General features: G+C 36.9%; 1 pseudogene across 1 annotated transcript; it reads left to right on the top strand.

The window, feature by feature from the left end:
• The first annotated feature begins 8994 nt into the window (after positions 1–8994).
• On the top strand, positions 8995–9827 carry LOC306645831 (uncharacterized protein C11orf98-like; annotated as a pseudogene). The gene has a single exon. The product of its transcript is annotated as an uncharacterized protein C11orf98-like (transcript).
• The last annotated feature ends 16291 nt before the right edge of the window (positions 9828–26118 follow it).

Here is a 26118-nt window from a genome sequence, read left to right on the forward strand (position 1 = left end):
CATGTCCTTTCAAAAATAAGCCATAAAGAATGATAAAATTATGGCATTTGCAGGCAAATGGATGAAATTGGAGAATATCATGCTAAGTGAGATAAGCCAATCTCAAAAAGCCAAAGGACGAATGATATCGCTAATAAGTGGAGGATGACACATAATGGGGGGGAGGGAAGGGTTAGTGTGAGGGTTAGAGTTAGGGTTAGGGAGGGGTCAAGTATGGAGGAAGGAAGGACTGTATAGAGGGTAAAGAGGGGTGGGAGGGGTGGGGGAAGGGAAAAAAATAACAATGAATCAAACAACATTACTCTATGTAAATTTATGATTACACAAATGGAATGCCTCTACGCCATGTACAAACAGAGAAACAACATGTATCCCATTTGTTTACAATTAAAAAAAAAACATATATAAAACACACACACACACAAAAAAAAGTCACAGTGGCAGAGCAGCAAGGACTGTATTCAAAGCATAAAGTGGACCACTGTTACACTTCCTGATCTCTGTCTTAAACTTCAAGCTCCGCAGGCTTTAGAGGTATATGCCTGTAATCCCAGTGATTTGGGAAGCTGAGGCAGGAGGATCACAAATTCAAGGTCAGTCTCAGTCACTTAGTGAGGCCCTAAGCAACTGAGACCATGTCTCAAAATTTTAAAAAGGGCGGGGAATGTGGCTCAGTGGTAAAGTGCCCCTGGGTTCAATCCCCAGTACCAATAAATAAATTATCATCATCACAGTATGAGTGAGAACGCTTGTCACACACAGTCCTAAGGAATATGCCATGCAAAGACACGGTTCTTGGTAAAGTAGTTATTAAAGGACCACAAAAGAAAACAAAAGTTTTGAAGATCTCTTTGAAAGGGATTATAAAACAAATGAAAACAATAACAAAGATTTAAATATATTAAAGAAAATAAATCAGAAAAGATGATAAATCATGTAAATCAATGATGTATTTAAGGATGAAGACGGTAAAAAAAAAAAAAAAAAAGGATGGAGAAGAGATAGCTTACTGAGTCAACATGTTCTTGGCCTCAATCCCGATCCAGGAGGGATTAGGGAGACCAGAGTTTCCAAACTGTCTCCAGCGAAAGCAAATTGTGGCCAATGGATATTTTAAATCAATATGAAAATAAGCACAGAAAAATCATGCAGGCTGGCTTGTGTCTCTGATGACTTCACTGGAGGATGCTTTAAAAGAGATCACTCTTTCCACATTATGATCACACTGCCATTTATGTGTATGAGGATTTGTGAGAAACAGAGGAGTATTTTGTTTTTCATTTTAGAAGGTGAAATCAGACTGGGCACAGTGGTTCACACCCGTCAACCCAGCTACTGGGGACCCCCGAGTCAGGGAGTTTGCAAATAAGTTCCAAGTCAGTCCAAGAACTTATAACTGTTTCAAATACAAAACTGTTAGGGGGATGCAAATCAGTGGTAGAGCACCCCTGATTTAATCCTCAATACCATTCAAAACAAAACAAACGAGAAGGTAAAATGAGATATTTTAAAATCCTTAAGACATAATATTCATTCAGCTTTTTGCAGGCCATTAACTTAAAATTCAATTTTACATTCTTTCCTAATGCTTAAATCACAGTAGTTTTCTAAGACTAATATTCTATATACAGTTTTATTTAGTGTGGTACTAACTTAATGATAATTTTTTGGGGGGAGGGGATGGTACTGGGGATTGAATCCAGGGGCACTAATACCGCCAAGTTATATCCCCAGCCCTTTTGATTGATTTTTTTTTATTTTGAGACATGGTCTGGCCAAGTTACCCAGGCTGGCCTTGAACTTGGGATCCTCCTGTCTCAGCCTCCCAAGTCGCTGGGATGACAGGCATGCGACACCACGCCCATCTGTGATAAATATTTCCTGCCTGCCTATTTTTTTTCCCCTTAGGCAGTAAGGAACCAGTATGGCCAAAGCAAGATTTCAATCCCATTTTCTCTTCAGACCTTGCCACCCCCACATCAGGGGGTAAAATCAATCTTCCCTTCCCTTTAGCCTTTGGAGAACTTCTCATTTGCCACAATAAATAAGAGTGCAGCACAAGTGGTGTTCGGTGACTTTTCAGGCCTTGATCTTAAAAGCGATGGTATTTTCCCTTGGCCTCTCTTGGGACCCTTACCTTTGGGACTCAGCTGTCATGGTGTAGGAAACCAAGATGCCACAAGAAAAAGTCATGTGTAGGTGTTCTAACCACAGTTCCAACTGTGTGAATCCTCGTGGCCCACAGCCAGCATCAGCTGCTGCTGTGTTGATGCCAAGCGAAGCAGAGACAAGCTGTCTCTGCTGAGATTCCCTCAAATGGCATGTTTGTAAGAAAAACGTTTTCATTCTAAACCACTTAGTTTAGAGTTGCTTTGTTATACAGCAGTAGGTACCTGGAAGATCAACATTAGAAATTACATTTCCCAGTTTTTCTGGAAGACTGGAGTAGCCATGTGACATATTTCTGACCAATGAAATATGAAGAGCTGTATTAGTCTGTTTTTCACCACTATATGAAATACCTGATTCAGACTAAATTTACAAAGAAAAGATTACTTAACTCACAGTTTTGGATGACAAAAGTCCAAACAGTATAACACAGGCTCTAGGGAGGGCCCCATGACAGATGGCTGAGCGTGGTAGGAAGAAGCACTGCATCTCAAACCAGGAAGCGAGAGAGTTGAGTAGGGTCAGACTTATTCCTTGTTTAACAACCCTCTTAGGAGAACTACCTGCATGGCAAGGCCTCCAATGACTTCCCCCTGGGCTCTACCTCTCAAAGTTTCCACTGTCTCACAATGCTGCCCACAGGGGACTGAGCCTCCATCGATCATATGGGCCCCTGGGAGACAGTTCAGCCATATCCCAACCATAGCAGGTGAAAGTCCAAGACTCAACAGATACTCATGTGACTGGAAAACCTGGATCCTCTGTTCTTCCTTCTGCCTGCACTTCAGAGTGACAGCTAGAACTCTTGCAGCCAATTGAAAGAATGAGAATGAAAGACCACACCCTGAGGATTTAGAACAAAAACCTTTTAGACTCAACATGTCCTGTCTCATAAGGACGATGCAAACTAAAGCTATACTATTTCTCATGTGTAATAAGGCAAACATTAGAATAACTGAAAAAACATATTTTTAAGAAAAAGAAGAGGAAAGACTGACAACCCCAGACTTTGGTGTGAATGTGTGGACCAATTAAAACTTGCCCACATTTCTGATTGGAGTGTAAAATAGTACTGACTACCGATTAGAAACCAGCAGTTTCTAACAAAGACAAAAATGTATGTTTATTCTATGATCCAGCTATTCTGCTTTCATATTTTCATTAAATATGAAAGTATATATTCGCAAAAAGATTTAAGTATGAATGAATGTTCATAGTTCTTCATTTTTTTTTTTGGGGGGGTGGTTACCAGGAATTGGACCCAGAGGGTGCTTAAGTATTCAGCCGCATCCTCAGCCTGTTTAATTTTTTTTATTATTTTGAGACACGATCTTGCTAAGTTGCTAAGGGCCTCACTGAATTGCTGAGGCTAGCTTTGAACTTGTGATCCTCCTGTCTCAGCCTCTGAGTCAACTGGGATTATAGGTGTGTGCTGCCATGCCCAGTCAGAGTTCTTTATTCTTTCTTTTTTTTTTTTTTCTTAAGTATTTTTTAAGGTTCTTTTTTAGTTGTTGATGGACCTTTTTTAAAAATATATATATTTATTTATATGTGGTGCTGAGAATTGAACCCAGTGTCTTACCCGTGCTAGGCAAGTCCTCTACCACTGAGCCACAAACCCAGCCCCCAGAGTTCTTTATACTTAATAGTCCAGAAGAGGAAACAACTCATAGTCTACAAACATGACAATTGGTGAAACTGAGAAAAGAATCATTGTATATATGCTACAATGGAGTGCTTTTGGTAATGAAGAATGAACTAAGTATTTATATATGCAATGGCATGGATAAGACTTAAAAACATATTGAGAAAAAGAAGCCAAGTGCATGAATATGTACTATGTGATTCTTATGTGGCATTCAGAACATGCAAAACCAATGGATTTTGAGAGAAATCAGAACAGCAGCTAACTATGGGAGGGACTGATTAAAAGGGCACAAAGGAACTGTTTGGGGTGCTAAAAGTTCTTAATCTCAACTGGGATATTAGTTATTAATATTCAATTACCAAAATTCATCAAACTATAACCAAGGTATGTATACTCCACAGTTAGTGAATTGTTAAAATAGTTAATTAAAAATAAATATGTACAGGCTTACTTTCAATGACATTTATACTCCTAAGATCCACTCAGAGGAAGTAAGGTCTAAATATTATTAATTTGCCAGCTAACTTACAGCAGCAATGTTTAAACTAATAGTAGGAAATATAATATTTTTGTGACCAGGTCTTGCTGACCAGTATAACATTCTTTCTCATTTATTTACTCAAAACAATATATTCTAAATAAAAACATATTCACATGAATTTTCTTTCTCTTTTTCCCAAGTTGAGACAACCATAAAAAATTACTTTATTAGTAATAATTAGTATAATTATTAACAAATATTAGTTGTACAAATTAATGAATTTCACTGTGACAGTTATATACATACATACATTGTGCCTTGATTCCCATATCACAAGTGACAGAGCTGCTTGGTAAAAGTGATTTCTCACTCAAGATCTGAGTTATAGCAGAATTAACCAGTGCAAAGGAGAGGAGAGTATCAGAGTCAGGTGAGTCCCAGAGGAAAGGGGAAAACTATACACACACACATACACATTGATATACATGGCATATATGTATGTGAATATACATCTATATTATATATATTTATAAATGTATGTGTTTAGCTGGGTGCACACATCTGTAGTTCCAGATACTTAGGAGGCTGAGGCAGGATAATCCTAAATTTGAGGTCAGCTGGGCAACTGAGAGACATCCTGTCTCAAAATAAAATAAAAAGGTCTGGGGGTGTAGCTCAGTGGAAGAGCGCTTGCTGAGAAGTGTGAGACCCTGAATTTAATCCCCATACCACAATGACAACAATAAAACACACAGGCTTGCACGCACATACACAAATATAAAATACACACAGAGAAACAGAGTTAAACTAAAAGATGGTCAGGGGTCAATGAGTTTATTGCATTGGATGCAAACACTGAAAAGGCAGTAACAATTATCTAAATGAAAAATAGTTTGAAAAGGTATACAGAGAATTTTTTAAAAAAAATTTATAGTTGTAGATGGACAACTTTATTTTATTTGCCTTTATTTTATTTGTTTATTTTTATTCAGTGCTAAGGATCCAACCCAGTGCTTCACACGTGCTAGGCAAGCACTATGCCACTGAGCCATAACCCTAGTCCCAGATATAGAGAATCTTGAGAGATGTCTTGATCTGGAGGTGGCTAAATGGATATGTACATGTGCACATGTAAAATTCATTAAGGTTTATGTTTATGCTAGTGTGCTTTGCACACTTTATTGCATGTTCTTATATTTCACTTTTTAAAAAGAGAGAGACTAAGCCCTAGGTGATAGAGTTAAAATGCAGTGTGGACAAAGGGGTCTATAATGGAGATCTGTCTAGGTGATAGATTTGATGAGGCCTAGAGGTTGCTTGGGTGAGGGGAGAATGTAAGGGTGAGACACCTTCACTTCTGAGTCGGGTGGCTAGTTGAACAACGGTGCAAATACTCTAGACAGGAGGAATGATGGCTTAGAGGATATGACACAGTCAGCTGCGAGCATGACAGAATTGTGAGTAACATACAAGTTGAAGAAGTAACACTTTTATTTTGTGACTGGTAACACAGGCACTCAGTAAAATATTTGTTGAATGTATAAATGTCCAGTAAACTATTGAATGGATAATTTTGAATATTGGAAGAGAAGTCGAACTCCAGAAAGGTATTGAGTAAACATCAGTATATAGAATGTGCTAGAATGAGCTACTTTTCTGCAAAATATAGATTTAGTTATATACACGACTCCCTGAATGCAAATTATATTTCCCAGCCTCCTTGCAGCTGATTTTGACTATATGACTAAGGATCTGATATAAGGGATTTAGTAGAAATGATTCTTGTGACTTCTGGATTATGACCTTTATAAGAACAAAACATATTCCCTGCTTTCCACAGAGTTGAATGCAAATACAGTGACTGGATAAATTGGGCCACATGGACAGGGGCCATATCCAAGAGATGTCAAACCTTTAGAAACTCTCGGATTCCCTAATCCACTGAGTGACCATATTATGCCCAGACCATACACACATAATGTTACGTGAGAAATAACTCCCATTTTTAGTATTTTTGTCTCATTATTTTAGTCTAGACTTTATGTGACCTAGTCCAACTATTATTTAAAACAAGGGAGAAAGTGACAAACGAGAATTACCAGGAGAGTGTGGCACTGTGAAGGCTGAGGAAGAAGACAAGAAAGAAGTAGTCAACCATCAACCATGTTGAAAGCTTTGATCCATCAACAAGGAGAAGATTCAATGTGAGAGCACCTCCTCAGGATGTTGAATTTCATTGTCTTGATTATTGTTACCTAGTCACTTACCCACATGAACCAATTGTGTCTCACTAATTAGGACGAAGTCCCATAAATTTCTTCTAGTTTTTGCTTCCTATCTACTCGGTATAGAAATACGGTTTTATTTTTGTTAAAAATCTCACCAACCCAGCTCATTCAAAAAGGATTTGTCAGTCTGACATTTTGTTTAGGTAGATGTTCTAGAAGGTGCCAGTATTGGATCCATTTTAATTCCAAACTAATTAAGCTTGGACTGGAAACAACCACAGTGACCCCAAGCAGTCAGTACCTCTTACCAAAAATTATATGGTAGATGAATCTAGCGGAACAAGGGGATATACATTTCAAGCCAGAGTTGTTATGTTAGTCAATTGTCTTCTTATGCAAAGCACAGAAACTAAGAAAGGTGAGATTTATTGTGTTTTGAGATAGTTCCAAGATTCTGAGGAGCCAGTGTTGTTCTAGGAACCTCAAAGACCAGAAGCGGGGCTTAATGTCACCCTTTTTCCTACTCCCCTTTTCTCTCTGTCAGCTTTATGTTTTCACACACAGTTATACTTTTGAGAGAAAGTGGCACGTTGTATACTCTTAATAATTATGCGAGGTTAGATTCTAAAAGTGAAATTTTGGCTCAGAGTATGGACATTCTATAAAGTTCTTGATATACATTGCCAATTGACTTTCTTTTTTTGTTTGTTTTGTTTTTTGGTTTTTTGGTACTGGGAATTAAACCCCAGGGTGCTTAATCACTGAGTCACATCTCCAGTCCTTTTTTTTTTTTTTTAATTAAAATATTTTTTATTTTTACAGACACATTTTGATTCGTTGTACACAAATGGGGTACAACTTTTCATTTCTATGGTCGTACACAATGTATACTCATACCCCATTCATGTAATCATACATATGTATAGGGTACTACTGTTTTTCCATCCCCACCCCCTCCCACCTCTTTTTCCTCTACACCATCCAAAGTTCCTTCATTCTTCCCCCCCCCCCCCGTTACCCCCCATCATTATATATTGTCATGCACTTATCAGAGAAAACATTCAGCCTTTGGTTTTTGGGGCTTGGCCTATTTCACTTAGCATGATATTTTCCAACTTCATCCATTTACCAGCAAATGCCATAATTTTACTCTTCTTTGTGGGTGAGTAATATTCCATTGTGTGTGTATACCACAGGTTCTTTATCCATTTGTCAATTGAAGGGCATCAAGTTTGGTTCCACAATCTAGCTATTGTGAATTGAGCTGCTATGAACATTGATGTGGCTGCATCACTGTAGTATGCTGATTTTAAGTCCTTTGGGTGTAAACCGAGGAGCAGGATAGCTGGGTCAAATGGTGGGTCCATTCCAAGCTTTCTGAGGAATCTCCATACTGCTTTCCAGAGTGGCTGCACCAATTTGCAACTCCACCAGCAATGTACGAGTGTGCCTTTTTCCCCACATCCATGCCAACACTTATTATTGTTTCTGTTCTTGATAATAGACATTTTAATGGGAGTTTGATGAAATCTTAGGGTGGTTTTAATTTGCATTTATCTAATTACCAGGGATGATGAGCACTTTTTCATATATTTGTTGATCACCTATATATCTTCTTCTGTGAAGTGTCTGCCCATTTTCTTAGCCCATTTATTGATTGGGTTCTTTGTATTTTGGGTATAAAGTTTTTTAAGTTCTTTATAAACTTTGGAGATGAGTACTCTGTCTGAAGTGTGTGTGGAAGAGATTTTCTCCCACTCTGTAGGCCCTCTTTTCACATTATTCATTGTTTCCTATGCTGAGAAAAAAACTTTTAGTTTGAATCTATTCCATCTATTGATTCTTGCTTTTACTTCTTGTGCTATGGGGGTCTTGTTAAGGAAGTCTGGTCCTAAGCCAACATGATGGAGATTCGGTCTACTTTTTCTTCTATTTGGTGAAGGGTCTCAGGTCTAATTCCTAGATCCTTGATCCATTTTCAGTTGAGTTTTGTACAGGATGAGAGATAGGGGTTTAGCTTCATTTTACTGCGTATGGATTTCCAGTTTTCCCAGCACCCTTTGTTGAAGAGGCTATCTTTTCTCCATTGTAAGTTTTTGGCACCTTTGTCTAGTATGAGATTACTGTACTTATGTGGGTATGTCCCTGTGTCTTCTATCCTGTACCATTGATCTACCTGTCTATTTTGGTGCCAGTACCATGCCGTTTTTGTTACTATTGCCCTATAGTAGAGTTTAAGGTCTGGAATTGTGATACCTCCTGCATCACTCTTCCTGCCCAGGATTGCTTTGGCTATTCTGGGTCTTTTGTTCTCCCAGATGAATTTCATGATTGCTTTTCTGTTTCTATGAGAAATGTCATAGGGATTTTAATTGAATTGTGTTAAATCTGTATAGTGCCTTTGGAAGTATGGCCATTTTGATAATACTAATTCTGGGAGGACCGCGGAGCAGCGAGGGGAGGCACGCATGGGGGGTGGGGGGGGGGAGATCAACCCGCCCCCAACGGAGCTGAAGAAGAAGCTGTTCAAGCGCCGGCGGGTGTTGAACCGGGAAAGCGACTGAAGCATCAGGTGGTCGGGGCTGTGATAGACCAAGGGCTGATCACGCGGCATCACCTCAAGAAGCGCGCATCCAGTGCACGTGCCAATATTACTGTCAGGGAAGAAACGCAGAAAACTCCTGCAGCACATCCGGCTTGCTCAGAAAGAGAAGGCAGCAAAGGAAGTGGAAGTCCCTTCAAAACCAGCCAGGACTAGTGAACCACAGCCCAAAAGACAAAAGAAGATACCCCCCCCCCCCCCCATGTAGACATGGAGAATCTTGAGGATGCGAGCTAAAGTTCTTACCTCTTCCGCCAGATTTTCAACTAGAGCCAGCAGGATTTGGTGATTGTTTCAGAGGATTTTGAAGAAAGCATTACCTGCTTTCACTCATCCCAGTTCCTCTTACATGATGGCTTACTGACTTCCCCTGGAGAAGTTGAGAGGGAAGAGGGTAGTAAAGAAGGATTCTAGAGGGCCCAACTTCCGTTTATAATAAATCCCTAGAGCTTTGACTGACGTGTGTGATAAAGTATGGGAATGGCGGATGGGCCATGAAAAGGTCTATGGGTGTGGGTGGAGACAGTCTAGAAACACAGACTCCTTTGAGCAAAAATAATGAGAAGCTAGTCTCTGGTGACCTGGTCTCTGTTTCTCTCCCACTTTCCATTTCTGACAATAATAGAGGTTATTTTAGGAATGACATGCGGTACAGATCCTAATCCTGCCTTGATCCCTGTGTGACCAGGATGGGCAGGTCACTTTACTTCATGCTCATCTTGCTTCTTTTGCTGGATTATGTTTTTAATAAAGTAAATACCAAAATAAAAAAAATAATATTAATTCTGCCTATCCAAGAACATGGGAGATCTTTCCATCTTCTAAGGTCTTCTTCAATTTCTTTCTTCAATGTTTTGTAGTTTTTACTGTAGAGATCTTTACCTCTTTGATTAGACTGATTTCCAAGTATTTTATTGTTTTCGAGGCTATTGAGAATGGAGTTGTTTTCCTCATTTCCTTTTCAGATGTTTCATTGCTTATGTATAAAAAGGCTTTAGATTTATGCATGTTGATTTTATAACCTGCTATTTTGCTGAATTCATTGATGAGGTCTAGAAGTTTTCTGGAAGAGTTTTTTGGATCCTCTAAATGTAGAATCATGGCATCAGCAAATAGTGACAGTGTAAGTTCCTCTTTTCCTATTCGTATCCCTTTAATTTCTTTAGTCTGTCCAATTGTTCTGGCTAGTATTTCGAGTACAATGTTGAACAGAAGTGGTGAAAGAGGGCATCCTTGTCTTGTTCCCGTTTTTAAAAGGAATGGTTTCAGTTTTTCTCCATTAAGAATGATGTTGGCCATGGGCTTAGCATAAATAGCCTTTACAATGTTCAGGTATGTTCCTACTATCCCTATTTTTTCTAGTGTTTTGAGCATGAAGGGGTGTTATATTTTGTCGAACGCTTTTTCTGCTTCAATTGAAATAACCATGATTCTTATCCTTAAGTCTATTGACATGATGGATTACATTTATTGATTACAGATGTTAAACCATTCTTGCATTCCAGGGATGAACCCCACTTAATCATGGTGCACAATTTTCTTAATATGTTTTTGGATACGGTTTGCCAGTATTTTGTTAAGGATCTTTGCATCTATATTCATCAAGGATATTGGTCTAAAATTTTCTTTCCTTTATGTGTCTTTTTCTGGTTTGGGTATGAGGGTGATATTAGCTTCATAGAATGAGTTGGGTACGGTTCCCTCCTTTTCTATTTCCTGGAATACTTTGAGAAGTATTGGAATGAGTTCTTCTTTGAAGGTCTTGTAGAACTTGGCTGAGAATACATCTTGTCCTGGGCTTTTCTTGGTTGGTAGGCTTTTGATGGCTTCTTCTATTTCATTGCTTGATATTGATCTGTTTAAATTGTGTATGTCCTCCTGGTTCATTTTGGGAGAATCATATGTCTCTAGAAATTTGTCTATGTCTTCGGTATTTTCTATTTTGTTGGAATATAGATTTTCAAAGTAGCTTCTCATTATGTTATGTATCTCAGTGGTGTCTGTTGTGATATTTCCTTTGTCATCATGAATTTTAGTAATTTGAGTTTCTCTCTCCTTCTCTTTGTTAGTGTGGCTAAGGGTTTGTCTATTTTGCTTACTTTTTCAAAGAACCAACTTTTTGTTTTGTCGATTTTTTGAATTGTTTCTTTTGTTTCAATTTCATTGATTTCAGCTCTGATTTTAATTATTTCTCCAGTCCTTTTTTATATTTTATTTAGAGACAGGGTCTCACTGATTTGCTTAGGCTCTCAATAAGTTGCTGAGTCTGACTTTGAGCTCAGGATCCTCCTGCCTCAACCTCCAAAGCTGCTGGGATTATAGGCATGCACCACGATGCCTGGCTGTGAATTGTTTTCTTAACACACACCAGTTTGGACTCTCAACAAGAGAGTATGTTCATACATATTTCTGAAACAACCTCACCAGTCTTAAATTTTATAGTTTGGTATCTTTTATTTCAACTAGAATCAAATGCCACTGATGTTTTATTTTTTATTTTATTTTTTTTTACTTTACAGCTATTAAAAGCAAATTGTTTCACATACTTATTGATCATTTGTATTTCTACTTCTAAGATTTGTCTGCACTTTATTTTTGCACCTTTCCTACTGAAGTTTCAGTGTTTTCATTATTGATTTAAACTGCTACACACATTATTGATTTAAATTGCAACATACTTTCTGACAGCTCTTTTGAAAGATCTTTCTACTTTGTTGTTTACTTTTCAATTTTTGATAGTTTTTGTTGGATGTGTAAGTTTTCATCTAGTCAAATCTTTGATTTTGATACCTTTTGTGATTTAGCCTATTGATTTTGTACTTAGATAATTCTTCCTTTAGCTTAAGAGTGAATAAACAGTTCCCTAAGTATTCTTCTAGATTTTCTCAAACATTGGTTGTTTCAGATACATTTTTAAATATATATATATATATATATATTTTTTTTTTTTTTTTTTTTTTTTTAAACATTGAAAACTTTTTTTTTCCAGCACTCGGGATTGAACCCAGGGGCCATCTACCTCTGAGCTACATCCTCAACCTTTTTTATTTTGAGACTTGGTGTTGCAAAGTTGCCAAGATTTGTCTTGAATTTGCAAGTCTCCTCCATTATTAGTCTCCCAAGTTGCTGGGATTACAGATGTGTACTGCCACACCCCCCTCACATTGAATTCTTTTCACATGTAACATCAGGAATTAATATTAGTATATGTTGTAAGTTGACATTTTGACTTTTCACAGGCAAACAAACTATTGAAAAATTTTCTTTTACACATTGTAATGTGATGCCAACATTTTTATTTGCATCATTTTATAAGTAATAGTACCTATTTATGACTATTTATTCTGTTCCAAAGATATGCTCATAAATGTTTATACAACTAGTACTCCATTATATGCATTCTTTTAATGTCTTTTAATACATCATAGGGCAAGTCCTTTTGGTTATATGTGACGGAAACTTATTAAAGTTACTTTAAGTAAAAGGGAGAAAGGGAGAATATCCTCAAGCAAGGGTCATTTGGGCTCAGAGAAGGATACAGAGGCATCCTTGTTGAATCCTTGGAATTGGGTGCTCACCCTTTCTGCATCAGTTTTTTTTTTTTTTTTTTTAAGTGTTTCTTAGCGCTTCTCTATTTTTCCTAGATAATCAACTCTAGAATCACTGTTTCAAGCTTTAAAAGGTACCACATTTGGGATTTTGATTAGAGTTGTATTAAGCCTATAAATTAATTTGGGAAGAACTGACATCTTTATAATAGTCATTGTTATCTAGGAACTTGGTAGGGCTCACACTTATTCAAGTCTTCTTTTATGGTCTTCGGTAAAATTTTGTAGTTTTATTTATATCGTTCCTGTCCATATCTTGTTATGGTTATTCTCAGGTATTTTATATCATTCATTTCTAAGCCAATTACAATCTGACTTCTACCTATTAATCTTCATTCTTTTGTTACTAAAAATGGGGAGGGAGAAGCAGTAGAAATTACTAGAAGGACATTGAAGAAGCTTAGAACCAAAAGAAAAGAATTAAGTTTCAGGAAAAGGTGGCAGGGCTGTTATTGGTAACTTGGGCTGAAACAGACTAAATTTCTCTTTCTCAAGAATTTGCTCTCTGTCTTCTCTCTCTCCATTGCTCATCTCTCACCTCTGCATCTCTCTGTATTTTACTTCATTCTGATATTTCCATTGTTCAAAAGGAAAGAGGGTGTTTTTCTCATTGGTTCCAAATAGAAAGACTGGTCTGGTTCATATGCTGACTACGTCATTTACCTCTTCAGCCAGGAGGATGTGAGGCTATGATTGACACAACCTGAGTCAGTTTCTGGCCCTGTGCACAGGGAAGCAGGATTTGCTGCCAGCCGAAGGGGAGGAAAACATGGGGGACACCTAATAGTTACGGCACCCTTTGATGTTATTCCTGCTAAATTTGTCTGTGGAAGCCTTGTTGCTGATTCAAAGGACACTTTAAAATTCTTCTAATTATTTTAGTTTCTGAAATCTTTTTGTTTTTTGAAGGGAGTTGGGTACTGGGAATTGAACTCAGGGCACTTGGCCTCTGAACCGCATCCCCAGCCCTATTTTGTATTTTATTTAGAGACAGGGTCTCAATGAGTGACTTAGTGCCTCAGTGTTGCTGAGGCTGGCTTTGAACTCTTGATCCTCCTGCCTCAGCCTCCTAAGCCTCTGGGATTATAGGCATGCACCACTACGCCTGGCTAGTCTCTGAAATCCTTAATGCTGTTGACGACTTCTCAAAGTTCTCTCCTCATTTTGTTTCAATAACATGTTTTTTTTTTTTTTTTTTTTTTAATTCTCTATTTCAGACCTTTCTTCATGCCCAGACTTCTTATTTGTTTGATCTAGGCTTTCATCTGGTTTCTTTCCCTTTCCCTGTTGGGTATATTATTCTAGATGACCTCATCTTATCCTATGGCCTCAATTATCACCTGTACACTGTTGATTCTCAAATTCATTCCTCCAGGACAATTCTCCTTGCATCTTTAGTCTTAGCTTCTAGTGATAAGGAACACATTGCTTTAGCACAAGGATGAATGGTGGCTTAAACTCTCTTGGCCACAAGAGACGTTGAATGTATAGTGAATATGCTATAAAATATTAATTGTCCTATAAGAGTAGATACACTCTTCTTGACCTCTTTGTGGTGTTTCCAAAGAATATTTTGCTTTTATACTTCATCTCTAATAATCAGAAGGGACATACCATAATCATTAGAAAAAAAATGTTAGAATGGGTATCTGTTGATTTCTGTTCTTAATTTTGCTTTGCAATCAAGCCTTTTTATACCTGATTCCTAATTCATGATTATGGTGGGGATTCAGTGAGATAATTAATGCATGTAAAAACATTTTATAGTCCAAAAATACTATGTACAGTATATGAAATATGCATTAGTATTGTCTCATTTTGTCCAGCTATTTCATAGCCATGATATGAAAATTAATTTGGGTCACTACCAATTTGCAGTAAACAAGGTATTATCTCTCTTTAAGAGGTCCCTAATGAGCCAGGCACAGTGGTGCATGCCTGTAATCCCAGCAGCTTGGGAGGCTGAGGCAGGAGGATCAAGAGTTCAAAGCCAGCCTCAGCAACACTGCGGCACTAAGCAACTCATTGAGACCCTGTCCCTAAATAAAATACAAAATAGGACTGGGGATGTGACTCAGTGGTTGAGTGCCCCTGATTTCAATCCCTGGTACCCCCACCAAAAAAAACCCAAACAAAAACAAAAACAAAAGAGGTCCTTAATGATTTCATTATTCATTTAAATTTAACTTGACACATAATCAATAGTCACAACAAATAAAATATATCTATTTTAATCCCAAAGTTAGCATTATACTAATGGGAAATATTTAGAGAAGTCCCAATTAAAATCATTAGTTAGGTGAAAATATCGCCTGTCACCACTGTACAACATTATTTTGGAGATGGCAAACATCACACTAGAAAAAAAGTCAGAAATGAGATGTGTAAGGAAAGGACGGAGGTAAAATTATAATTATTTGTAAATATTATTGTTGCATTCGACAGACTTGAGACAGATAAGACGATTAGGTAAGTTGGCTGGATATGAAATTAATACTATATAGACATAATGGTCAAAATATCGTATTGACACATATTTCAAGATAATAATTAGAAGATATAGTGGACAAAAGACCCCATTTACAAAAAAGCTTTTCTTGGAAAAACTTAAGAAATGTGCAAAATCTATTAAAAACAAACAACAACAACAACAAAACAACCTTTAATCTACAACTGAATTCCCAAAAGAAGGTTGACAAATGAAAAGGCATATCATGTTCTTGGATAAGAAAACTCACTGTCACACAGGTAGATTCAGTAAAAAGACAAAGAATATTTCATTTTAGGCAATCTGATTCGAAAGTCTATTTTTAAAAGAAGCAAGCAACACTATACAGAAACATAGGGAAAACCTAGAAATTGGGGGCAAAGTATAATTGAAGAGCATCAATGTAATAGATGAAAATACTCAGAAATAAAATTTAGTAAATTATAAAAGTAGCATTTCAAGGGGCTGGTAGAAATATAGCTCAGCTGGTAGAGTGCTTGCCTCGCACGCACAAAGTACTGGGTTCAATCCCCAGCACCACAAAAAAAAAAAAAGGATTTCAAATGAGCTGGGAAAAAGATTTATATAAAATTTGTGTTTGGACTACTAATAGACATTTAGAAAAAAACAAGGAAAAATAAATTTGAATCTATATTTACTAACTTACATTTAAGAATTCCAATTGACTTGAATATTTACATATAAAAAATGAAATTATAAGAAAGACTAGGAGAAACCTCAGAAATTTTCTTTACAAAAAATATTTTAGGGCCAGGCACGGTAGCAAGTGCCTGTAATCTGAACTACTCAGGAGACTGGGGCAAGAGGATTGCAAGGTCAAGACCAGCCCTGGCACCTTAATGAGACCCTGTCTCAAAATAAAAAATAAAAAGGTCTGTGATGGCTGCCACCTGTGTAGAGCACCCCTGGGGTCAATCCCAGTAATACACACACACACACACACACACACACACTCTCTCTCTCTCTCTCTCTCTCTCTCTCTCTCTCACACACACACACACACACACACAAATTTGGGGTGGGAAGACTATTCCAAAAGAAATCACAAAATTCAAAAGCCATCAAAGGAAGGATTAATGAATTTGATTGCACAAAAATAAAAATAAAGTTCTACAAAAGACAGTGACAGGGCTGGAAGTGTAGCTCAATGTAGAATGCTTGCCTGACATGCATGAGAGTCTGGGTTAGAACCCCAGCATTGGGAAACAAAACAAAACAAAACAAAACAAAACAAACAAACAAAAAAACCAGAAAAGAAAGACCATAACAAACTGGGGGAAATATTTGCTATGTGTACCATAGACAGATGCTGATTTTTCTAAAACAAAATAAGAGAAAGACCAAGGGGCTATTGATAGAAAATACAGAAGATCCTCAAAAGATGCTCAACCTTATTCACAAAATCAGAAACACACATTAAAACAAGCCTGGGATATCATCTTAGAGTTAAATTAGCAATTGTCTAATGATTTGATTAGACAATGTGTTCTCATACATTGCCAGCCGAGTGTAAATTGGCAATTTGGCACTATCTCACAGAATTAACAATGCAATCCAACAGGTTTTCTTCTGGGAATTTATCCCGGACTTCATTCACTCATGTATGAAATGATGTATGAAATAGATTACTTGTTAAAGCACTGTTTGTAATATCAAAAGATTTTATCAGTTGAGGATATACACAATGGGATACAGTAGCTATCAAGATGCTCCTTGAGTGATACAAAATTATTTCCATGATCTAATGTTACTCAGAAAAAGCAAGTCATGCTTGCTTATTATTGTATAGTACATTATCTTTTATGTAGAAAAAGAAAAAAATAAATGTAAATTGTGTGTATATGTATAAATTATCTTCAGAAAGATACATAAAACCTCTTATTATAGCTCTAAAAATGGAAATGGTGTAACTGATATAAGAATAGAGAAGAGTTTTTTACTCTCCTTCCTTCTTTACTTCCTTCCTTCCTTTGTTGTACTTGGGATTGAGTCTTCTACCACTGAGATACATCCCCACCCCTTTTTATTTTTTATTTTGAGGCAAGGTCTTGCTAAATCATCCAGGCTAACCTTGAACTTAGGAACCTCCTGCCTCAGCCTCCTGAGTAACTGGGGAGAACAGGTGTGTGCCACCATGACCAGCTCATACTTTCTTTGTCATGTGAATGTATTACCAATTTAAAACTGTAAATAAAGTTAAATTGGATGCTGAAGAAATAGCTCGTTTTATAGAGTGCTTGCCTAACATGCACAAGGGCCGCAGTTCGAATCCCCTGCCCTCGGGGGGAATAAATTAAATTGTAATTTAATTTATTAAATTATCATTTACACAGTACTACTTGCTTATTATTGTAATGACAAAATAATTCTGAGACTGCAGCCTCAATTACAATTCTTTTCTAAAGCAAAACAAACTTTTAGGAAAATCCCAAGTGACGGTACAGCAGGAAAGTCCTAGGAAGCAGGAGGCAGGAGAACCGGTGACATGGTAGAGCAGAAATCATGGTGAAGGCATTTCTCTTCCATTAGGGAGATCTAACACATTGCCTGGTTGTTTCAAATATTTAATTCATTTAACTACAAAAATTGTTAAACTAAGCCAGTGTCCTAACCTGAGGAGTCACGTCTTTGAGATATAAGAATGAATCCATTTTATGTTTTTCAACAATTGCCACTTCTGTGCTCAGCCAAACTGCTCTTTTTGAGTTTCCTCAACAATAACTGATTTCATCATGTTCATTAACTTTTAATTATGGAAATCACCCCATCCTCATTTGATATTCAGAGCACTATTATTATTGGTGAGGTAGAATAGGAGTTATGTATTTCTTATGTTCTATGTAGGACATTTATTAATCTATTTATTAGTAATGGTATTGATAAATTATTGTAATGGTAATGATAAAGCCTGTACCAGTGGGTTAACACATGGATGAGGTCATTTCCATAACTGGTTCTATTAATACTAAAGCTCTGACGTTGAGAAGTCTTAATGTTTATAGTGCTGTAGTTACACAGAACCAACAACTGAGGGAGGAAAAAAGTCTGCAGAGAAGAGAATTAAGCTTATTACAGCACAGTATTTTTTGCATGCATTATTTTCAATATGTTAACTAAGGAAGCCTCTGGGATTTTCTTTTTGAATCAGATGGTTTCTCTATTTCACTAATGCTGGCTTGCCTCAAATACCTGAACCAACTTCAATACTTACTGCGTTTCCATGAAAACTTATCATAAGGTCCATCACTAAGGAACATGGTGGATACTAGGCTACAGTGGTTCACAAAACAAACTAGAGTCCCTTTGTTGGGGAACTTCCAGTGTGAGCAGACGCATAAAAGAAGACTACATGAAAGCTACACAAACAACAAAAAGGAAGAAGTGAGTAACCTTCAGATACAGGTGGTTAGAAAGCTGACAAGTTATGTCACAGGCAGAATGGGCTGTCTTTTCTTTTTTATCCTTTTTCTTTTGGCAGTGCTGGAGACCAAACACAGGGCCTGTGTATGCTAGGCAAGCACTCTACCACAGAGTAATATCCTCTACGTCCCCTCTCCCCAGGGGTGTATTTTCTTTAAAGAAAAAAAAATTTTGAATTTTCTGACAATAACCAAGTGTGAACTGTACTTCCTGATGAAGTTTCTTCCACAAAAGAAGGGAAAGTTAATTTTTTTCTTCTCATCCGAAACTATGGATTTTTGTGCTTCTGGGAAAAGAGAGGACTGAAATCATCCTCAAAATTGGTCTCTTGAATAGTAGAAGTAGAATGAAACATGCATATGATTACATGAATGATGTGACTCTACATCGTGGACAACCATAGAAACAAAAAGTTGTACCCCATTTGTGTACAGTGAATCAAAATGCAGTCTGTAAAAGTAAAAAGAAAAAAAATTTAATAAAAAAAAATTGGTCTCTTGAAAAACTGAACAGGAGACTAATTTTCAGATCTCTGAGAGACATCACAAAAGGAGACCCAGTCTTGCAGGAGAACATGAGGTGCCTGTATGGATGTAGGAAGCAGTATTCCCTGGGGAATACTTTCCATGAAGGTCTCCTCGACTGGATCTGTATAGTCTGGCATGCGTCACACATGGTAGAGGACGAAGTCATTGTTCAGTGACCCTAGAGACTAGGGAGGTGAGATTCCTCAAAAAATGCCTGGGATTATGCCTAATGTAATTTGATTTAGGAAAATAAGGAAATATGACTTTTCCTGTACCTAAAATTTGTAGATCAGTATAAGAGCCACTCATACTAGGGACAAAATAAATGATATGAAAGTTCAGCATGACTTAATCTCTAAGTAATCACAAAGCAATGAAACATACATTTATAAGAATTAAATACCTTGAAGATTAATGTGTCTGAATTAAATTGAACATATTTTCAGACTGGAGGAAAATTGTGTTTGACTTGTAGGTTTCTGGTTACTAAGGATACAGGTAAATGAAAGGTAAAAATTTCATTAACGTAGAGGTCCCCAAGTTAATCCCCTTTTGGGCCTGGGGTCACACAAAAATAATATATTTTGTAGCAAGACTTTTTCTTTGGATGCCACGCTGTTTCATAAATGAGTTGAAACAGTAGGCCTTGAACCTGAAGCTGATAATAGGACTTGAATATAGTGCAGTGGCTTGAATTCACTTGCCAGTGCTCTGTTCGAAAAGTGAAAGCGTCCTGAGCATAGTGGCATGCACCTGTAATCCCAGCAGCTTGGGAGGCTGGGGTAGGAGGTCAAGAGTTCAAAGCCAGCCTCAGCAACAATGAGGCACTAAGGAACTCAGTGAGACCCTGTCTCTAAATAAAATACAAAATAGGGCTGGGGATGTGGCTCAGTGCTTGAGTGCCCCGAGTTCAATCCCAAGTACCAAAACAAAGCAAAATAAAACAAACAAATGAACAAAGTGTCATATGTTGAAAACTTCCCAAATTCATTAATAAATGGTATGTGTAGGTAGATCCTTTAGACAGTAGTCAGATTAGAAAAGGTCATGAGGGGAGACCCCCATGATGGCATCAGTGACTTTATAAGAAGAGAAACTTGAGTTGATGTGCTTCTCCATGTCACCATGATGCCTTCTGGCATGTTATGATGCAGAAAGAAGACCCTTACTAGATGCCAATGCCATGGTTTTGTTCTTCCCAGCCTCCCAAAGCATGAACCAGATAAATTTCTTTTCTTTACCGATTACCCAGTCTCAGGTAATCTATTATAGCAACAGAAAAAGGTATAGCAACAGAAAAAATCAAAGACAACAAGCACACTTATTTGGAAGAAAAAGGGTATGCTCCTAGTTCTAGCTTTAGAAACTGTGATATTAGAAAAGCATAATAAAATTTTGTAAAACCAACACAATAAAATAATAATAAGAGTTGCTAATATATAGCTTTTCAAATTTCAGAAAAGCCTCAGGGTAAGCTTTGAAAGATCAATAGCAGTTTACCAGGGACATGGTAAACTGGTAAAGATGGGGGAAGGTGGGTGTTCTAGTCAAAAAGAGGGGGTGGCACAGAAGCACCTAAAAGATTGGGTGTTTGAGTTTGGTATCCCTGAAATTTAAAGTGACATAAGGAAATAGCAAGAAATAAAGTTGGAGAAGATGGAAAATGCCACCTTACAAGTGGCTTTGGGCATTGAGACTGTTATGAGCTGAGATTACTTTGTGTCCCCCCAAATTCCTAAGTTGAAGCATAATTGCAAGAATCTCAGAACAAATATATTCATGGATAGGAACTACAGTAAAGAGGCCATTTCCTTTTTTTTTTTTTGAAGAGCAAGTTTGAGCACACAACGATGCCAGGAATGTGTGCACATAGATGGAAGACCATGTGAGAACACAGAAGGAAGTCATCTGTAAGACAAGAAGGGAATTCCGAAGAAACCAGTCCTGCCAACATTTTGAAAATGGAGAATTATGAACATATATGATATTTGCCTTGCTTGCATAAAGAACTACTGAAAATGTGTGTAGGTTGAAGATGGGACATGGTTTATTTCACTGTGAACTCTTCAAATTGTTTTTACCTTTTAAACATGTGACTGTGTTGCCAAACATTAGGTGGATATATATGTATATGTATGTACACAGACACACACATACACACATGCCACAAACCATATTATGGTAGACATGGAGATGTACCACTCAGATCCCCCTTCAGGGAATGAAGTACCATTGACCTGACCAATCCATGGGTTCCACATTTGTGAATGGAAAATATTCAGAAGAAATAAATTGAATTTGTACTGAACATGTACAGATTTTTCTTCTTGTCTTGTTCCCTAAACAATCCAGTATAATAACCGTTTTCATAAAATTTACATTGTATTCAGTATTTAAAGTAATATAGAGATGATTTAAAGAATATGGGAGGGGATGTATAGGTTGTATGCAAATACTGTGCCATTTTATATATGGGACTTGAGCACCCATGGATTTTGTATCCTCAGGGATCCTGGCACCAACAACCATGGAATAGAAAGACAGTCATTTTGCCCAGCTGTGGAGAGTGCTGTTAGCACAGAACTTCCAGCTGTTAGCGCCTTGGGGGTTTGCCTCAGGTATAAAGAGTCATCTTGTTTAAGGTCAGACCCTTCCCAAGACAGCTTGTGTTTGGCTGCTGAGTGAGAGGGAAGGACATGAACGCTGGGACATTTTAATCTAATAGTGACTAACTCTAGGGGGGGTATTAGCTTCTTAGGTTCCAGCCTGGTTGACTGGATTCTTTGCCCAGCCCGCATCTGGGTTCAGCTTTTTCCTGTGCTCAGTTCTGCTTTCTCCAAATCCCTCCTTGCCCCCACCCTTGGGCCCGGAACTCAGGGGAACTCTACTACTAAGCTACATCCCCAGTCCTTTTTATTTTGAGACAAGGTCTCCCTCAAGGCTGTCCAGGCTGACCTCAAACTTGTGGTCCTCCTGCCTCAGGCTCCTGAGTAGCTGGGATGACAGGTGTGTCCCCCCATGCTTACCCCTCCTTCCATTTTACTCTTAAAAACATCTCACAAACACAGCTCAGAGTCCACTTCTGGAGAAGCCAGAAACACATTTGGTAACATTGTAAAGATTTAATTTTCATTGCAGAACATACTTAATGACAAAATCAAGACATTTACATTTAAAGGAATAATTTAAATAGCATCATAGAAATCTATTTTCCTGTGGTCTTATGATTACAATGTAACCTTTTAAAGTAACTCTTCTAATAGCAGTTTTATGATTGATATATCTTATTCTTGGGAAACAAACACACAAAAACAACCAATTATGTAACTAAAGATTGTTTTACTTCTGACATTATCAAGGAAGGAACAACAATGGCTGTTTACAAACGAAAGCAAATTGAAAGTTTTTTCCTCAATGAAACAGTCTATCAGTTGGGCATATTACCTATGCCATATACACATATATACTAAATTGACCTCTAGGTTTGCAATACTTCCATGTATCATCTGTCCTTAATCATTTAATGACTCTTTATTCAATACTATGTGTCAGGTTAACAGCACTTCCCTAGCATGTGCAAGGTCTTGGGTAGAATCCCCAGCACCACAAGAGAAAAAGAGGGAAAAAAAATATATGTGTCAGAAACTATTCTAAGACACGTGTCCCATTTTCAAAGAACGCACACTATATTTGGCACTTGAATAATATTATCAGAATGCTTTTAAAGTTGTGGTTGGAGGGGAATGATATGTAACTTCAAACTGAAGCTATTGGAACTGTCACAGCAGGCTAGGATGTGGGTCAGTGGTAGGGCCCCTGCCTAGCATGTGCCCTGGGCTGGATCCCCAGTACTACAGAAATTAAAAAAAAAAAAAAAAAAAAAAAAAAAAAAAAAAGGTTAGTTCAAGGTATTACTACGTTTTCTGCAAAACTTTTCCATTCAGACTTCTTTACAAAAATGTGTTTTCCTAAAACATATCTTAGGCTAAAAACCATCTCAACTATTATTACCAAATACACTTCATAGTGTTCTTTCTTTCAATCTTCATCCTACAATAATTAAATATATAAAGATTATATATCTTTCTAGTTTCATTAATGCCATAAAGTAAATCACTAGTGGATGATATTTTAAATTTTTTTCCCAATTGCCTATTTCGTATTATTATTTAATCTTGATAAGAACAGATGGAACAACAAATTTCAAAGCACTTTTCAAACAGTGAAGTAAAATTATTAGCATTGCAGCTTTTATTATTAATTTTTAAGAAAGTAAAGGTGTTAAGCCTTGTTTCCCACCTCAAGATTCAGCAGATAATGTAATTTAAATACTATAAAGAATGTTTTCCTTTCTAAAAGTTCTATATGTCTCAGCATATACATAAATAAAAATTATAGTATTAATTTCATGTGCATCTGTAGTGTGACATTAACTCAGTGATCTGACATCTAGTAAGACAATAAAAGTATCTACTTTATTAAAGAAGGTAAAACTTGAATTAGTACTGACTCTAAAGTTCAGATCAGGCCTCGATGACTAGAAACAGCTACTCTTTTTCAGCGCTTATTACTTCTTGAAAGCTTCTAAACACAAGTAGGATTTTCTCTGCATTTATCATGCATTCAAGAGCAATAGGGCAAATACCAAGACAGACAGAGAAATACCACAAAGAAGGGCTCATATAGTGCAGAATGGTATCTTAATTCTGACGATGGTTGCAAGAGTGGATCCATATGTTAAAACTTATATGCTTTAAATATATAAAAGTTTATCATAGGTCAAACTTGCCTCATTAAAGCTTGTTTTAAAATGCCAGAGTGAGAAGTTTTTATACAGTTTTAAGTTTAATGGAAAACACTGCAGTTGTTTCATTTTTTAGCAGAGACATGATTACAGTGGTATTCTACTTTATGGAGATAAAAGAGAGGCAGTGTTAGTTGACTAAATGGAGAAAGGGAAGTGGTAAAGCAAGGTGGAGGACCCGAGTACGGAGTCTTCTGCAGGATTCCATAGGTACTGTGATTGTTAAAGGCTTCATAGATGGGCTGCATTTGTGGTTCAGTGGTAGAGTGCTCACCTAGCAGTGAGGCCCTGGGTTCCATCCTCAGCACCACATAAAAAATAAAATGAAATAAAGGTATTATGTCCATCTACAACTAAAATATATATTAAGGCCTCATAGAGCTAGAGTTATTGACTTAGAGGCTGTTAAGGAAAAAGAAAAAAATCTTGTTTGGAACGTTAAGACTAAGAAAGATTCCCAGGCCTGGTGTGGTGGTGCATGCTTGTAATCCCAGCAACTCGAGGCTGAGGCAGGAGGATGGAGAGTTCAAAGCCAGCCTCATCAATTTAGTGAGACCCTAAGCAACTCAGTGAGACCCTGTCTCTAAATAAAATATAAAAAAGGGCTGGGGATGTGGCTCAGTGGCTAAGTGCCCCTGGGTACTTCAATCACTGGTATACACACACAAAACAAAAACAAAAACAAAACAAACAAACAAAAAATATATATGTTTCCAGTTAAACTGAGTACAGCAAATACACGAATGTCTTTTTTTTTCAGAGTATTTCTTAAATTAGGATTTTTTTAAAAATTTATTTTTATTGTAAACAAATGGGATACATGTTGCTTCTGTACACGAATGTCTTTCTTTGCCACTTCCAGAAAATACCAGCGAGATTGCAGTAAATGAATAAAATGATATAAGACCACAAGGACAAAGAACAGGAGAAATGGTGATAACCAGTCAGAGACATAAATAACATTCTGGAAGTTGGAAAATAGGAATGGTATCTGACTTAACAGAAGGGAGACAGCTGACACTCAAACAGAAAAGCTTGAATAACAACGATGACATGAACAAACCTCCAAAGAAGGAGCAAACCATTTTGAAGACAGAAAACTTCGTAATTATTCAGGAAATAGAGGCAATTGTACATTGTAATTAACAAAACAAAATGGAAAAAAAATAACTCTGTAAAGGCAAAGACAATTCAGGAGAATGATAAATAAAATGTAATTGTTGGAAAAGAAAATTTTCAGAAGAATAAAATAGTCATAAAATGCCAAAAGTGTTATAGAACTACAAATCAGAATAAAGACTAAAAAGTGAGAGTACAGAAGCAAAAATTTTAAAGTCTATGTAATTTCATAAAGTAGAGCTTTGAATAAAAGTCAAAGAGATGGAAAAATAGGAGAGAAAATATTTTTGATGGCAATAAAATTTTTATGACATAAGATTAATCATTTTAAGGTATGTAATTCAGTGGCATTTAGAGCATTCATGATATTGTACAATCATTGCCTTTCCTAGTTTCCAAACGTTTTCATCACCCTGGAGGAACACCTTGTAAAATATTTTTAAAAGTTAGCTAGAAGGCCCAACATCTGAGTAATAGGAGTTCCAGAAAAAGAAAACAGAAAACGGTAGGAAAGAATTATCAAAGACATACCTCAGGACAAATTCCCAGAGTTGATGGATGACTTAAATTTCCTGATTGAAAAGACACATTATACCTTTCTCACATTATGCCCAACAAAGTGTAAGAAAAAATTCTCCTGCCAAGTATATTAAGATAAAATATCAGCGTTTCAAGGACAAAGAGAAAATCCTTAATATTTTCAATGAGAAAACACAAGTTATATACAAATAATTGAGTATCACAATAACCACAGATTTTCCAATAACAACACTGGAAGATAGTAAAGCAATGCATTTAATACTAAAATAATTTCCATCTAGAATTCCATTCATAACTAAATTATTGGTCAGCATGAGAAGTATATATGATATTTTCAGAATGTAAACTTTCATCCTTTCTTTCCTAGAAAGCTAAAGAGAATGTAAACTCAGAAAAAAATAAATGTGGGAACAAGAGAAAAAAATCTGTCACAGTGAAGACAATTTTGAGAAAGAGGAAGAGG

The sequence above is a fragment of the Sciurus vulgaris genome (assembly GCF_902686455.1).
Source record: "Sciurus vulgaris genome assembly, chromosome: 15".
Taxonomy (NCBI): Eukaryota; Metazoa; Chordata; class Mammalia; order Rodentia; family Sciuridae; genus Sciurus; species Sciurus vulgaris.